A 6,480-nucleotide genomic window follows, 5' to 3' on the forward strand; every position below is an offset into this window, starting at 1 on the left:
TATCAGCCTAGTTAATAAATGTTAACATTCCTATAACCTTTATTGGATAACCTTAATAATTAAGAATGTTTATAGACATATTAATTAATAAATGATTTATTTAACCTAACAAGTGGTTAAATCATTTCTCATAGGATGTTAGGCTACACCTTGTGCAATAGAAGATACAATGTAGCACATCAACTCTCTCATGGAACGATTATCATCATCGATTAGCAGATGGTGCACACAATCACGAACTATCACCGTATGTGACACCATTACCACAGGAGACGTCACGTGTCATGACACGTCACCAACGTCAACTTCAGACTCGGGATCAGAGCGCCATTTAAAATTTGATTTGAATTTTACAGTTATTTAAAGTTTTATCTTTCCTCCAAGGCCTATAGATAGGCCAATGCTGTACTGGACTACTTGGTGATTTTTCTTTTGAATTGAATTGTTATTCCAAAAAAAGTTGCCCTAATCTCTTCTTTGCCGCCGCCGCCGCTGTTTGTCGTTGCTGCCGCCTTTGCCGCACTACCGCTATTGAGAGGAGAACTTCTTGCTCGTAACCACCATGCCCGCATGCGCAGCCACCATGCGCCGCACCCACCCGTACGGCCACTGCGCGTCGCGCCCACCCGCGCAGCCATCGCGTGCCGTGTCAGCCTGCGCAAGCCACCGCGCACCATGCCCGCCCGCGCAAGCCACCTCGTGCCGTGGCTGCCTGCCCACCTGATAACATGCATTTTTAGTGCCTTATATTATTATATTTATGCGGCTTTATGCATTAAATTACTCATATTTGCATGTTATCAAGCTTAAAATGATTAAATCTATTTTTAGAACAAATTTCTGAATTTTCTATATTTTAGGATTTTTCTAATAGTATATTCTAAAAGAATATAATTTTTTGAGAAAGAATATGATTTTTCTGGAAGTTTTGGATATTAAATTTGGAAAGATATGATTTTTCTGATTCAAAAATATATATTTATACATATTTTTTGGGCTTTTATTTGATTTAATATGAAAATTTTTAAGTATTTTGTTTTTTTTTATGGCATAGTGTGACGTGGCGTGCGGATGCGCCGCCACATCAGCATTGAGAAAGAGATTTTTTCTTTGTTTTTTGTCCTTTTGACATGTACATGTGGCACGGAATATGAAAAGTCACGGAATACGAAAAGCCATGGAATATGAAAAGCCACGGAATACGAAAAGCCACAGAATACCAAGTGTTTGACTTCTTAACATGCACAAACTGATGACATTGATGAGGAGTGAGAAGAAATTAAAGGCTAGGATTGCTTCAACTTCCAACGGCCATAACTTTTCATCTTCCCCTCCTCTTTCTATCCATACCCTCTAATCTATAAATAGAGGCCTGGATCATTGTAAAAACCTTCTTGAACTTGCTTCCCACTTTTGTGGGCTGATTGAAAGAGAGTGAGTTTTGAGATCCATCAAGAGTGTTCTTGGTGTCTTGGGTGTGTGGGAAGAGACAAAAGAGAAGAGGGGGGGAGCTTACCGGCACTCGCAAATCGCCGTGATCCTGGCGGAACGTAAGGATCTAAGGTAAGTGTCGCCTTTACGTTGTTTCTCTCCCAACATCATCGTTATCATAGTTATAGTTTTTTTTTATCAACGTTTCATTTATCACTTCACTTACTTGCGTCCCCACTCTCTCATCTCTCCATCCTTGCCATCGTACCATTCCATATCCAACCACTATCCTCGTTCATACCATAGTTCATTATCTTGTCCGTCACAATCACTTACTCTTTTATTTAAGTTAAATTAACATATAAATTAAGTACTTCTTAATCGATATCACTCACTCATATCCTTGAATTGTGTTTTTTGTCGATCGCTCATTGATCATCACTAGTTTAAGAAAGTAATTCCTTAATCATCGTTCCCTGTGAAGACGATCCGTACTCATCACTAACTACGTATTTTCAAGTACGGTCAAATATATTTTATTGAATAATCTCAATCACCAACGACGAATTTTAACCCTAAAATTGAGATTATCAATTGGCGCTGTTGCCGGGGAACGGTAGCCATTAAGGATTTAAGTTCTTTTATTTTTGTGATCTTATCTCTTAGAGTGATTTAAATAGTTCAGACTGCTCTACGAGGCCAACAAAGACACGAAGAAAAGGTACAAGTCTTAAACTCTATATTTTCTTTATTTAGTTTTATCTTTCATCATGAACGGTAGACGATCACAAAAACAGAATGAGAATGAAAGTGAAGGAGATAAAGGAGATGCGTCGAATAATCAAAACAACCACCCTGAGAATTGTGTTATAAATGAAGGAAATAGACGTCGTAGATTGAACGAATTTTCTGCTCCTTTAGGATACGAGCCCTTACTAAGATTAATGCACCTATCGATTTAGGGTTCAAATTTTTAAATTGATCATCATATGATTCAGTCGCTCCCTAATTTCCATGGTTTATCTCAAGAAGAGCCCTATAAGCATTTGGAAGAATTTACTTTGATTTGTCAAACATTTCACTTTCGTAATGTTACAAATGAGGTGATTAAAATGCGGTTATTCCCTTTCAGTCTTAGAGATAAAGCTAGAAGTTGGTTTACATCTCTCTCTCTAGATTTTGATTCATGGAAAGAGATGGAAATTGCATTCCTAAAAAAATTCTACTCCGTTGGAAAAACGAATTCATATCGACGAGCAATACGAGAATTTTGTCAAGGACCCGATGAATCCTTAGGAGACGCATGGGAAAGGCTAAAAGAATTAACTAGAAAATGTCCACACCATGGCATAGAAGAATGGGAGATAGTACAAACATTTTATGCAGGATTACGAGATCAAGATCGAAAGATGATCGACGCAGCTAGTGGAGGTACGTTTATGCATAAATATTTAGATGAAGCACTAGGCATTTTGGAAACACTAGCTGAAAATGATGCATACTACGCTGCTCTTAATCGCAATGGGAGAAATTTAAATCCTAAAAGGGGAGGGATGATTGACTTGAATGCAGTTGAACCTGATTTACGTATTGATCAATTAGTTAAAGTCGTCTCTGAACTAACTAGTCGATTAGATAAGATAGGCATTCACGAGGAACATCGACCATCCCAAATAGATATGTCATTATGCCATCATTGCTCTAGTGCTGATCACGAGAGGTAGAGTGTCCTTTACATGAACAGGTTATGGCTATTGATCGGCAAGGAATGAATAGGCCTATAGGTCAAAATTCTTGGAACCCTAGGGATATCACATACAACCGACCTAACATGCAAAGGCCATCTTATCCCTCTAACCCATCATCTTTCCAACAACAAGAGCAACGTAATTTCTATCCGCGTGGTCCACAAAAGGCTTTTCAGCCTAACACTAACCCTAACCCGTCTTATGATGAGCTTTATAGAAATGTGCAGGAAAAACAAGATAAGATGGAGCAAATGCAAGCTCAAATGTTGGGGATGATGCAAGAGTTTAAAAAAGAGATGGAACAGAGGCGAAGGGCAAGCGGCAAAGGCAGACTATAAAGGTAAATTGGACAATAATGGTTCCCGCAACCATGATCAAGGTCGACTCCCAACTCAACCTGAAATTAATCCTAGAAATTTACATTATATTAACAGTCATATCTCTATGGAAAATCATCAAACCATGCATGCTATTTCCAAGCTACGAAGTGGTAAAATTCTTCCTGATGTTTTTGAAAAAGTAGAAGTAGAAGAATCTCATGAAGATATAGAAGATGATACGAAAGAACTTGATCCTAAAGATTATGTGCCGTCCATTCCTTTCCCCGATGCTTTGAAAATTTCAAAGATAAAACCAAATGTACATGATGAGCACCTTTTAGAAATTTTCAAGCAAGTTACAATTAAGATTCCTTTGACAGAAGCAATTCAACATATTCCTTCATATGCTAAATTTTTGAAAAATTTGTGTACACCTAGTAGAAAGCAAAAGCGTATCCAATTATCTGAAAACTTGAGTTCTATTCTACAAAATCTTCCTGAAAAATGTAGGGATTCTGGAGCTCCTTTCATCAAGTGTGAGATAGGGGGAATGGTTTTCTCCAAATCTCTACTTGACTCAGGAGCAAGTGTTAACATTTTGCCAAAGGCCTTATACGATAAATTTCAGTTTGGAGATTTAGAACCGATATTTTTAGAACTGCAATTAGCGGATGGGTCTATTAGGAAACCTTATGGATTGTTGGAAGATGTAGTAGTTAAAATCGAGCAATGTTACTTTCCTGTAGATTTCATAGTGGCTGATATGAAGGTTACCGAAGATCTCAGGAATGCTCCTATAATCTTAGGGCGACCTTTCTTAGCTACAGCTAGGGCAAACACAGATTGGGAGAAAGGGGTTGTTGAGTTAAAGGTTGGAAAAGAGAAGGTTGAAATAAACATGTCTAGGCTAATGAAATATCCTGAAAAATCTTGTGAAGATATTTGCTTGATTGATTCTCATGATTTTGATATTATGTATTCTTCATCTCATGATTTTCAAGATGATTTTGAGAGAAGTGCTTGTGCTATTGATTCAAAAATTGATTTGAAACCTTTACCATCTACCCTGAAATATGCATTTCTAGGAGAGAGCAATGATTACCCTGTTATTATATCATCATCATTATCATTGCATCAAGAAAGTAAACTGCTAACTATGCTCCGAAGTTATAAATCTGCTATTGGTTGGTGTATTTCAGATATTAAGGGAATTAATGCATCTATATGTGTTCATAGAATATTTACGGAAGATAATGCTAAGCCTGCAAGAGAGTGTCAACGAAAATTAAATCCTATCATGCAAGAGGTAGTTAGAAAAGAAATTTTGAAATGGTTAGAAGCAGGATTTATATATTCTATTTCAGATAGTCCATGGGTTAGTCCGGTGCATGTTGTTCCTAAGAAAACTGGGATAACAATGACCAAGAATGAGCAAGGGGAAGAGATCCAAACTAGATTACCAACTAGCTGGAGGATATGTATCGATTACCGGAAGCTGAATGTGGTAACAAAGAAAGATCACTATCCCTTGCCCTTTCTTGATCAAATCTTAGAAAAATTAGCAGGGCAAAACTATTTTTGTTTCCTTGATGGATATTCAGGATATAATCAAATTGAAATTCATCCTGAGGACCAAGAGAAAACTACTTTTACATGCCCCTTTGGAACATTTGCATTTAGGAGAATGCCATTTGGATTATGTAACGCTCCTGCTACATTTCAACGATGCATGACTGCCTTATTTTCAGATTTAGTTGGTGACTGTTTAGAGATTTTTATGGATGATTTCTCTGTTTTTGGTCAAGATTTTGATTCATGTTTGTCTAATTTAGAAAAGGTATTGCAGATATGCGTGGAGAAAAAGCTAGTGCTCAGTTGGGAAAAGTCCCATTTCATGGTTCAAGAGGGAATAGTTTTGGGACATCTAGTCAGCAACCGTGGACTCGAAGTGGACAAGGCCAAAGTAGAAGTGATCCAGAACCTTCCACTTCCCACCAAAACCAAGGAACTTAGAGGATTCCTTGGCCACGCAGGCTTCTATAGACGATTCATCAAAGATTTTGCTAAGTTGTCTAAACCGTTGACCAATTTATTAGTTAAAGATGTGATTTTTGAATTTAACGATGCAGCAAAGAAAGCTTTCATTCAGATTAAGGAAGCTCTAGTGCAAGCACCAATTCTACAAGCACCAGACTGGAGTCTTCCCTTCGAGCTGATGTGCGATGCTTCTGATTTTGCGGTAGGTGCAGTCCTTGGTCAACGCATCGAAAAGAAGCCAGTGGTCATCCATTATGCTAGCAAAACCTTAGTAGATGCCCAGGTAAATTACACTACAACTGAAAAGGAATTTCTAGCTATTGTTTTTGCTTTAGATAAATTTAGATCTTATTTACTAGGGAGTAAAATAGTTATCTTTTCTGATTATGCTGCTATTAGATATTTGATGAATAAGAAAGAAGCTAAACCTAGGTTAATTAGATGGATTTTATTAATGCAAGAATTTGATATTGAAATTAAAGATAGACGTGGCTCAAAAAACTTTGTAGCTGATCATTTATCTAGATTGCACGTCAACACTACAACCCCTATTTCTGAAAAATTTCCGGATGAACACATACTTAAGGTTAGCACTAAAAGAATTCCTTGGTTTGCACACATAGTTAATTATCTCGTTACGGAAAGAACCCCTGATGATTGGAATGAACAAGTGAAAAAGAAATTCCTTCGAGAAGTTCAGTTTTATTTTTGGGAGGATCCTGAACTCTTTCACTTAGGTGTAGACCAAATATTAAAAAGATGTGTGCCTGAAGAAAAACATAGAAGTATCTTAGAATTTTGTCATTCATCTTTTTGTGGTGGACATTTCTCTTCCAAGATTACAGCATCTAAAGTGCTTCAATGTGGTTTCTTTTGGCCAACTTTATTTAGAGATTCATTTGAGTTTTGTAAGCATTGCTTGAAATGTCAATCGATGGTTAATC

This window comes from Wolffia australiana, chromosome 7 (genome assembly GCF_029677425.1).
Source record: "Wolffia australiana isolate 7733 chromosome 7, ASM2967742v1".
Taxonomy (NCBI): Eukaryota; Viridiplantae; Streptophyta; class Magnoliopsida; order Alismatales; family Araceae; genus Wolffia; species Wolffia australiana.